This window comes from Polypterus senegalus, chromosome 10 (genome assembly GCF_016835505.1).
Source record: "Polypterus senegalus isolate Bchr_013 chromosome 10, ASM1683550v1, whole genome shotgun sequence".
NCBI classification, from domain to species: domain Eukaryota; kingdom Metazoa; phylum Chordata; class Cladistia; order Polypteriformes; family Polypteridae; genus Polypterus; species Polypterus senegalus.
This window is the reverse complement of record NC_053163.1, coordinates 37018434-37028109: the sequence shown is the minus strand read 5'-3', so window position 1 is coordinate 37028109 and position 9676 is coordinate 37018434. Positions and strand designations below refer to the sequence as shown.

At 38.9% G+C, this 9676-nt stretch overlaps 1 long non-coding RNA gene across 1 annotated transcript; it reads right to left on the bottom strand.

Moving 5' to 3' along the window:
• Positions 1–425: 425 nt before the first annotated feature.
• On the bottom strand, positions 426–9281 carry LOC120536221. The gene is made up of 3 exons (XR_005635068.1): positions 9183–9281; positions 2291–2423; positions 426–949 (listed from the first exon to the last, which is right to left on the bottom strand). It is a non-coding gene; the product is annotated as an uncharacterized LOC120536221 (long non-coding RNA).
• Positions 9282–9676: the final 395 nt, after the last annotated feature.

Genomic DNA, 9676 nt, shown 5'->3' with positions numbered 1-9676 from the left:
TTGTCCTTACTGAGAGGCAGCAGCACTGCCACTACGCCATTATGGAAATCTACTATATAGTAAAACACAAAGGTTTATGTGTGTGCCCAGTCCCTATAAGCAATCAGTTTAGCTTGTGTGGTTGGTCAGTTTGGCTTTAGTGACGCAATCTAAAGTGGAAGTGCAAGTGTCAGATACACAAGGAGGTTTCAAGGTGCAGAAGGCCCACTGAGAGTCGCCTTCAAAGACGGAAAGCATAAAAGCAGACAGGAGGTGAACAAGGCACCTCAAAAATAATGGCAGAGTCTGAGAAGCAGGGTTTACGAGAACATGTCAACAGAGGGAATGCCGATCAAGGGAAGTTCAGACACACTAGGGTACAGAGGAAAGGTGATGAAGGTAGGTACTGTAAGTAGGACAAAATACATCAAATATTTGTACATTTATTCTGTTACCTGTCTTTTACATGGCTAGTAAAAAACAAGTTATCATATCTGCCACCAAGGCTTTCCTGGCCTCTTCATTTTCTACTTATTTATGCACATCACATGTGTTACTGCTGCTGGGACTGAACAAAGCAAACTTTTCACAGAATTAGATATTCTTGCAGGTTATTCAAAACTTGCTATATACAGCTCAGATTGAATTTCTTTGCTTTGCCTGTACAGTACCTACAAAAAGTATTAATTTCCTTAGAAGTTTTCATATTTTAATAGTGTACAACATTGAATCACAGTGGATGGAATTTGGCTTTTTTTGTCACGGATCAAATTGAAATGTAGAAATGTAAAATACACTGTAATCCCCTTTAATATGTCATCCCTAGATCATCACTAGCACAGCCAATTGATTTCAGAGGTTCCATAATTGCTTCAGTGGACATCACCTGTCTGGGTTTCAACTGGTTGTAGGATTTAATCCACCTTATCTGGAAGGTCCAAATTATGGTGAGTCAATATGATGGCCTAACCTACAAAATAAAGACAAAAAAACACTCAAAACAACATGGTAAAAAGTCATGGGATGGACACAAGAATCTATCCAAGTCACTGAATATCCAATTAAATCCCTCAGTAAGAAGTGGAAAGAGTACAGCACAGCTGTAAATGTGCCTAGAGTGCTGGTGCAAGATGAAGAATAGTGAGGGAGGCTACCAAGAGATCTATGAGCACTCTAAAGGAGATACCAGCTACAGTGGAAGAGACTAGAAACTGTTGCCTGGGTGCTTCATAGTCACAACTTTGTGGGAGAGTGACAAAGAGAAAGCCACTGTTAAAAAAAAAACACTCACGATGTTTAGGCTACAGATCTCCAGTTGGAAAAAGATTCAATGGTCTAATGAGGTTATTAGACTCATCACCATGTTTGAACACTTCAGATTATCACAGACACACCATCCCCACTGTGAAGCATGGTGGTGGTAGCATCATGCTGCAAGGATGCTTCCCTATAGCAGGTCCTAAAAGAGTTCTGAAGCTACAGAAGATAAAATGAATGCAGCAAAATATGACAAAATCCTGGAGGAAAAATCAGATGCAATCAGTAAGAAATGGACACCTTAGAGGAAGATTTGTTTTTTTGCAAGACAATTATCCCAAGCACAAAGCCATAGCTACACGAGAGTAACTGAAATGCAACAATGATAATGTTCTGGACTGGCTGAGTCAGAGCCAAGATCTCAATCCAACTGAAAATCTGTGGCCGAACTTTACAAACGCTGTTCACTCACAATCCCCAAGCAACCGCTTATCTGAGACCGAGTTGCAGGGGCAACAGTCTTAGCAATGTGGCCAAAAAATCTCTTTCCCAAGTCACATTTGCTAACTCATATTTAGGGATCCCAAGACATTCCCAGACCATATAAGAGATATAATCCTCTCAGCCTCCTTGTGGCCTCCTCCCAGCTGTTCATGCCCTTAAAACCTCCCAAACTATGTCAATTGAACCCTTTCAATGCAGATGGTCAATGGCTCTACTCTGAGCCTCTCCCTGATGTCTGTGCTTCTCATGCTATCTCTAAAGAAGAGCCCAACCATCCTGTGGAGAAAGCTCATTTTCTCCACTTTTACCCACAATGTCATTTTTTTGGCCATTACCGAAAGCTCATGACCATAGATAAAGGTAGTGGTGTAGATCGACTGCTAAATTCAGACCTTGGCTCAGCTCCTTCTTCACCACTATGGATTGGTATAGGGACCACATAACTGTGTTGCCGCCCCTCTCCGTTTGTCAGCCTCTCCATCCCTTTTCCCGTCACTCATGAACCAGACTCTAAGGTACTTAAACTCCTCTACGTGAAGCAGTAACTTACCCTTCACTTGGAGAAGACAGTCCACCTTTATTCCTACTTAGGACCATGGCCTCAGATTTGGAGATCCTGATCCTCATCCATTTCGCTTCACAGTCGGTTGCAAAACACCCAAATGTTCACTGGAGTTCACAGCCTGATAAAGTCAACAACACCATGTTGTCAGCAAAAAAGCAGTTACACCATTCTAAGGCCACTGAACTGGACACTATGCAACCTGACAGACCTTAAACAGATTTGCAAAGAAGAAAAAATGGTAGTATCCAGGTTTGCAAGACCTGGCAACACATAGTTAAGGCTGTCGTGGCTGCCAAAGGGGCATTTACTAAAAACAGACTTCAAGGGACAAATACTTATGTGATCAATCATTTTGTGTTTTAAATTTGTAATTAATTTAAACTATTCTGCACAGATCCATTTTCACCCAGTGACGTGCGGTGAGGTTCATGGCTGGTGAGGCACGGACTCCTTCAGAGTCAGATTTACAAATATATGAAACCAAAAGAGTAGCTTGTTCACCATTCATTTGGCAGCATGCACATTGACTACTGGTTATGTTTCATATCTCATTAGCATTCTTTACACACACATAAGTAAGGTGCATATTTGGCTAAGAAAGAACATTAGATTTATAGCAGCGAGCAAGTAGAAAGAGCTCATTTGCTCGGCACCCTCCATGTATTCTAAATTTTCCGTTGCAATTCCACAATTCATACTCATTTAAAACAAATGCAAGTATACAGTGGTGTACAAAAAAAACGGATTTCAATTTTGACCTTAATTAAAATATTTTGTTGTTTTTAAAAGCTTTTAATTCTGATGCTTTAATCAATTTTAATACAGACTGTTCAACAAAAGGATAACAAGAAAAAAAGGAATATTTTATTTAAGGTCAAAATTTAGTGATTAAATTTTGGATTTTTTTTCTTAGTCTGATCCCATTTTTTATAAAATTGAAAACTATTTATGGTCTTACCTTTATTTGTAAATGAAGTCCATGCACCTATCCATCTCCACAAAAATCTTCAGCACTATTTTCCTTTAGTTTTAAAAGTCAATCTTCCATTTTGGCAGTCAGTCGGAACAAAACATAAAAATAAACAGACCAATGCAGTGCACTGGACTTTATGAAATCTGTAATTTATTGGCGCCTCTGTGTTGAAGAACAGCAGCAACAAACACCTTTTGGGCTCACATGCGCCCCCTTCAGTGCGGCACGGTACTGTCTGCCTCACCTTGTGCCTTTTCACTGTGGTTTAATGTCTGATCAGAAAGACTAAATATGTCTCACACAATTATTAGAGATATTAGCTAGACTGTGGAAAGTCAGGGCGTATAATAAACGTGTGTGCAAACGTTATATTGGCGACATACAGAGAGACAGCGACAGGCACATTCTAATTGCATACAATCCAGAGTGTGTGGGAGAGCACAGTCCGAGGTGAGGTGAGGCTCGTCACTGCCACACCTCGCATTTCTCCCCTGTATTTGAATAGAAAATGTGCCAATTCAGCGATTTTGACTATATAAATGATCAAAATTATTGGAATCATACAGAAAACAGATTTATAGCACAGACCAGTGGACACATTTATTGTATGTTATCATTGTTTGTTTTTTTACTTTTCATGATGACTGCCTCCCTTGCCCGTACATCCCTGTTTTCACCTTGACATTAAAGTCATTTTCTGTTGTTCAGTGTCAGAAAAGCCAAATTAAATATCAATAAAATGTGATAACTTACAAGGGGGTGAATAAGCACTGTAAACTAACTATATATATGTTTCTGCTTACATGGTTAAGCTCTGTTCCTTTTTAGTTATTGCACAGGCCTGATGTAAATGATTTAATTGGACTTGGCAACAATATCAGAAAAGAAAATCCCAGATGTCATGAGGTGGAAAGTGCTACACAAAAAAAAAAAAACAGACAGCAAGAAGGCACTTGTATTTTCTGCACCAAACACAGGAAGATAAGAAATACCAATAATTTTTTCTAATAATGTTGTGAAAGGATGACTGTTGCAACAAGTATTTTTGACAACTTGAGTTTAATTATATTTTATCCATGCATCCTTTTTGTAAAGCAGCTTGATTAAGGATTAGATGGGCAGGGTGCCTCTCTTGGCAGTGCTGCAAGGTAGACAGGAACAAACTATTCACGGAACGTCAGCTCCCGACAGAGTTCACACTTCAAATGAAACCAGTTTAGACTGACTGATTAATCGAACAAGCGCTTCTTTAAGGATTGTGAGGAAAACTGGAGTAATCAGAAAGAAAAACAAACAAACAAAAGTAATAATGTGTTAGTAGTTACATAAGATGTCTCCTGCAGCAAATGGAGGTGAGAATTTAATTATGCAGAGGCTTATTATGGAGAACATTATTTCAATATGAAGTTAATCTAAAAGCGTCCGTTTAGAATGATGAACAGAAAGTCCGGCAAGGATTACAAACAAGAACTGTCTGTAAACCCCAGAGATGTAGTATTACTGGGGAGAATCATCTTCTATTGGCAAGCAATCTGATTCACTCTGACTGCAGGTTTATTAGTAATGACTTTATTTTAGAACAGATAATATTGTTAGAGCCAGTCTTAGGAAGTTAATATTAATGTTAAATCTACATAAGCGTCTTCTTAATTTCAATCGAATATCCGTTTCTTGTGGTTACTTAAATTACAGTATATTCTTCACTCCCCTGTAAGTTAACTGGAATAAAACTTTCTTAGCTTAGCAATACCATTTTTTGTCTATTTTTGTGTGAAGTGTTTTGCTTTGAATTTTACTAAAACTTTTAAAATGAAGATGCTTGGATTGTGGAATTAATTCAACATACATCACACTATTGCCTGAACTGTTCTATGAAGTAAACTAAAAGCTGAAGAACTTTGGTAATTTTGGACAAAAGCAGCTACAAATGGCTAACAGCATTCAAGTCATGTTCCAGCTACCATAGACAATGAAATAACTAAGGATGTTAAAAGATTGGAATTTAAAACATGGAAAACCAAGAAATCTCATGGCCTAGATGGTACTGCAGTACTTTGAAGACTATAAAAACATGAGCAGACCCAATAGCACACCCTTCTTAGAATCTGTTTTAGTGGATTGTGAGGTAGTCCTTAACCTTTTGAGTGGATCAGGGACGTCCCTGTGCCATTGAACAATACATCAAGGATAATTAATGATCCATGTCAAGTTGTTAAGTTTCAGTAACAAGGTAGTGTTTTGAAAAATGCATTAAAGCTTGCTCACCTGAAGGTGACATCCCATTTAGACCCAAAACAGAATGCGTATTAAGTAGCAAGAAGTCTTGAGGTTAATCACGCCTAACAACATTTTCAAATATTCGGGGTAGTAAAGGTTTATTTGGAGATTTCTGCAGTCTGTTCAGTACTGATAAGCTGATAGAACTTTAGGTTAATTCAAAGTTAATTTTGTATCTGTAGAACTTCCTTGTGAACCGTAGCCAGCAAGTGAGACTTACCGTATATACTCGCGGATAAGTTCTCCCGTGGATAAGTCGGGACTTGATTTTATCATATAATTTCTGGTATTTTATAATGATGGTTGTATAAGTCGAATGTGGAAAACTCATGCTATTGGTCCAAGAGATTATGATAAGCTAAAGCACACCTGAGAGAGTAACCATGGCGCACACTGCCTTTTTTTCTATGTGGGTGCGGTAATGTACTGTATCAGCGTGTGCTCCTAACTAACCTCTCTCTCACTCTGTTGTGCCTACGTGACCACACGGTAATATCCAAACTATTCTGAAGCAACATTTGTACTGATTTGTGTTTTTTGTATCTCACACCCTCATGCATCTTTATTGTAAGAGCATCCCTTATCTACAATGGAACATTTGATCAGGGGAAAATATGAAGCTGGTTTTAAAGTAAAAGTCATTGAAGTGGCGAAAGAAATTGGCAACTGTGCTGCTGCAACAAAATTTGATGCGTCTGAGAAAATGGTGCGAGATTGAAGGAGGCAAGAAGATGTAAAAAAAAAAAAATGTGTTGCATTTTTGAATGGGCGTATATGTCGAGGTCTGATTTTATGATCGATTTTTTGGGTTTCAAGACCCACTTATACGAGAACATATACGGTAGCTAAATTTTGTTAGTCTTGCAATGCATTAAAACAAATGCCTTGTAGTCTCTGTTCTTATTCCTTTTGTTGTTCACTTTGTCTTCACATTCACTGCAAACACTTTATAAATATGCTGACAATATTACACAAGTCTTTTTTTTTTTGTTAATCTGGACCTTCACCCAGGGAATTTTTTTCCATCCATTCATTATCCAACCTCCTATATCCTAACTACAGGGTCACGGGGGTCTGCTGGAGCCAATCCCAACCAACACAGGGCGCAGGGCAGGAAAAAAACCCTGGGCAGGGTGCCAGCCCACTGCAGGGCACACGCACACACCAGGGACAATTTAGAATCGCCAATACACCTAACCTGCATGCCTTTGGACTGTGGGAACCCGGAGGAAACTCCACGCAGGGTGGACCCAGGAAGCGAACCCGGGTCTCCTAACTGTGAGGCAGCAGCGCTACCACTGCGCCACCGTACCACCACAAAGAATGCTTTACAAAGTGAAAATCAAATGCTCTAGAAATTCTTACAGTTAAAATTAGATATTAAAATAATACAACATTCACAAACAACATAATCAAATTCAGGGTTACATGGGGTGACATAGTAAAGTTTTTAAAGGAAATTCAGCTCAGTGGTGTGGGTATCACAGGACTTTGGAGCAGAAAACTGCCAAATCTATCTACTACTGGGCAGTGAGAAAAATGTTTTTAATATTCACCCTCTGTTTTACTTTTAAAAATTAAAGGGATTGCTCCAAAGTAAGTCTGCGCATCAACTTAGAGGGCAAACATTGCCACCTTTATTTCAAACACTTTACCAATGTCATACTATCTTTGTTGATTGTTTTGATTGTTTGTCGTTGTTTCTTTTATCAGAAGTATGAGGATACCTTGGGAGTTTTCTAGGTTTATGTCCTCAAGTGGAACTCCTATTTGTGAATGCACCCATGCCATATATAAAGTACACCATGACAAGCAACTTTTTAAAATAAAGGATAATGTTATTTCCTGCGGTGGGTTGGCACCCTGCCCGGGATTGGTTCCTGCCTTGTGCCCTGTGTTGGCTGGGATTGGCTCCAGCAGACCCCCGTGACCCTGTGGTCAGATTCAGCGGGTTAGAAATGGATGGATGTTATTTCTTGTGGTGCTAAGCTGCAGACAGACACTGAAATTTTTGTTCAGTGCTCACCTCCCTGCTACATGCCTGGCATCAGTGGAATTTTATGTGGTGGCTGTAAGAATTTTATGAAATGATGTACTAAATAGCAAATTATAGTTCAGGTGCTAAATACCAAGAATTTATGACACATAATTTAGTGACCATTTTAACATGATATGGGTTATTAGAAACAGTTCAAAAAATCATGCCTTGGGCAAAAAAAAAAAAACTGTTTTAATCTTCAATAACCTTAAACACTTCTGAGAGACAAAATGGGAAGAAGTCAGCAACAATATTACTTACATGTTTCTTGGAATTCATGTTGTACATATTGTGGATTTTAGGCAAGTCACATCCATTTGTATTCTTGTGCTGACTGAATAATGTGTTATAATTATCAACAGTTATTGTTCCAAATCAAAAGGGTATGGAGGAGGTAATGAAGGACTAAATGATATCAGTGTAGAATTGAGCCAGCAATGGCTTTGTCAGTTTATTTTTATTTTTTTTTCAATTGTCCAAGAAATAGAGCTTCTTTTGAGTTTTCTAAAGAATGGGAGTTGATTTTAGTATCCTATTTGAGATTCTGGGAAATTATAATCTCCAGGAGCGCCACAGTGGTGACTGTTGAACCACAGAGGCCCATGGAAGGAGTGATGAGGTCCTGTTTCTGAAGTCCACAGTCATTTCAAGTGTCTCCTGAACATGGTGGTTAAGTTTGTTTTGACTACAGTAGGAAGGCCTCCTATTAGCAAACTAGCCACAAACTCAGATAAGACCATTTATCATGATCTTATCATTATCTATAAACTTCATGACATGAGCTTTATAGAGTGTTCCTTGGAAATACAGTTCTTTTGTAAAGGCTCACAAGCAGAGGAGATAGCACATGTCCTTGTGGTGCTCGAGTCAATGTATCTGATACAGTATACTGTATGCTTGCCCAATTTTAAATTATTATTTAGCTAACACGTTTATCCAAGGCAGCTCACAACATTTAATACATAATTGGTTGCATTTCTTTTGTTTTTCCAACTGGAGCACAAGCTGGTGAAGTGACTTGCTCATGGGCATATAGTGTCAGTAGCAGGATCTGAACCCTCAACTTCAGGATTTTAAGTCAAAACCCTAAACTGTTACGTCACACTCAATTAAGATGTTGTTAATGCACCTACAAATAGAGTCAGGAAAAACCAGATACCAGAGCTCGGCCTGAAAATGGGTTGGAAAGGTGTTGTTAAAAGATGAGTGAAAGTCAAGAAAAATCATTCTTATGTGTGTCCCTGGATGGTCCACTGTCGAAGCATGAAATACAAGGCCTCACTCACCACCTGTTTGCTGTAGAAGAAATGCTGAAGATCCAATTGGTTGTCAGTATTTGCCCTGAGGTCAGCCACTACAAATTTCTCAAACATCCTCCTGGCAATGATGTCAGGGGATAGGCCTACACTTATCTAAACCAGTGATTTTAGACTTCTTGGGAACATGTACTATTTGTTTTGAATTGGAAGTGCTCATCTCAAAGGACACTGCGGATTTTATCTGAAAATGGACTCGGACGTGAAGCCTTAAGTGATGAAGCAAAAGGATTAGGGGGCAGCCAGAAGGACCAACAGAACATGAAAACTCACTGGATGGGTATATAAGATGACATTCCGCATTCCGGCCGTTTCCATGTGACGACTTCAACCTGGTCGCCCTCTGATGACATCATCTCTGTCACATCCCGTCCATGTTATCTCACATTTGAACCAATTTCCAGTCCATCCGCCATAAAACCAGCCCCCTTTCCAGTATCAATGCCATGCTGCAGTGCTGTACGAAAAAGCAAATATTCTGGTTCACCTATAGTATATGGGGATGGTTCCCCAACCCTTAATCTATCTCTCTGGTCTCTTTTCCACACTAGTCAAAGTTCTAGCCAACTCAAACAAAGCAAATTACTGATTCACAAAGCCCAATACACAAAACAAGAATTAAAGAATGGACTGACTAAATAGGCTTTCCTTAAATTTAAATCACATAATAATAAAATAAAATAGTTGATTTGATCCAAAAACATGGACAGTCACATTAATGTGATGTTATCTTAAATAGGATTAGCAATTATATCACACACAACATT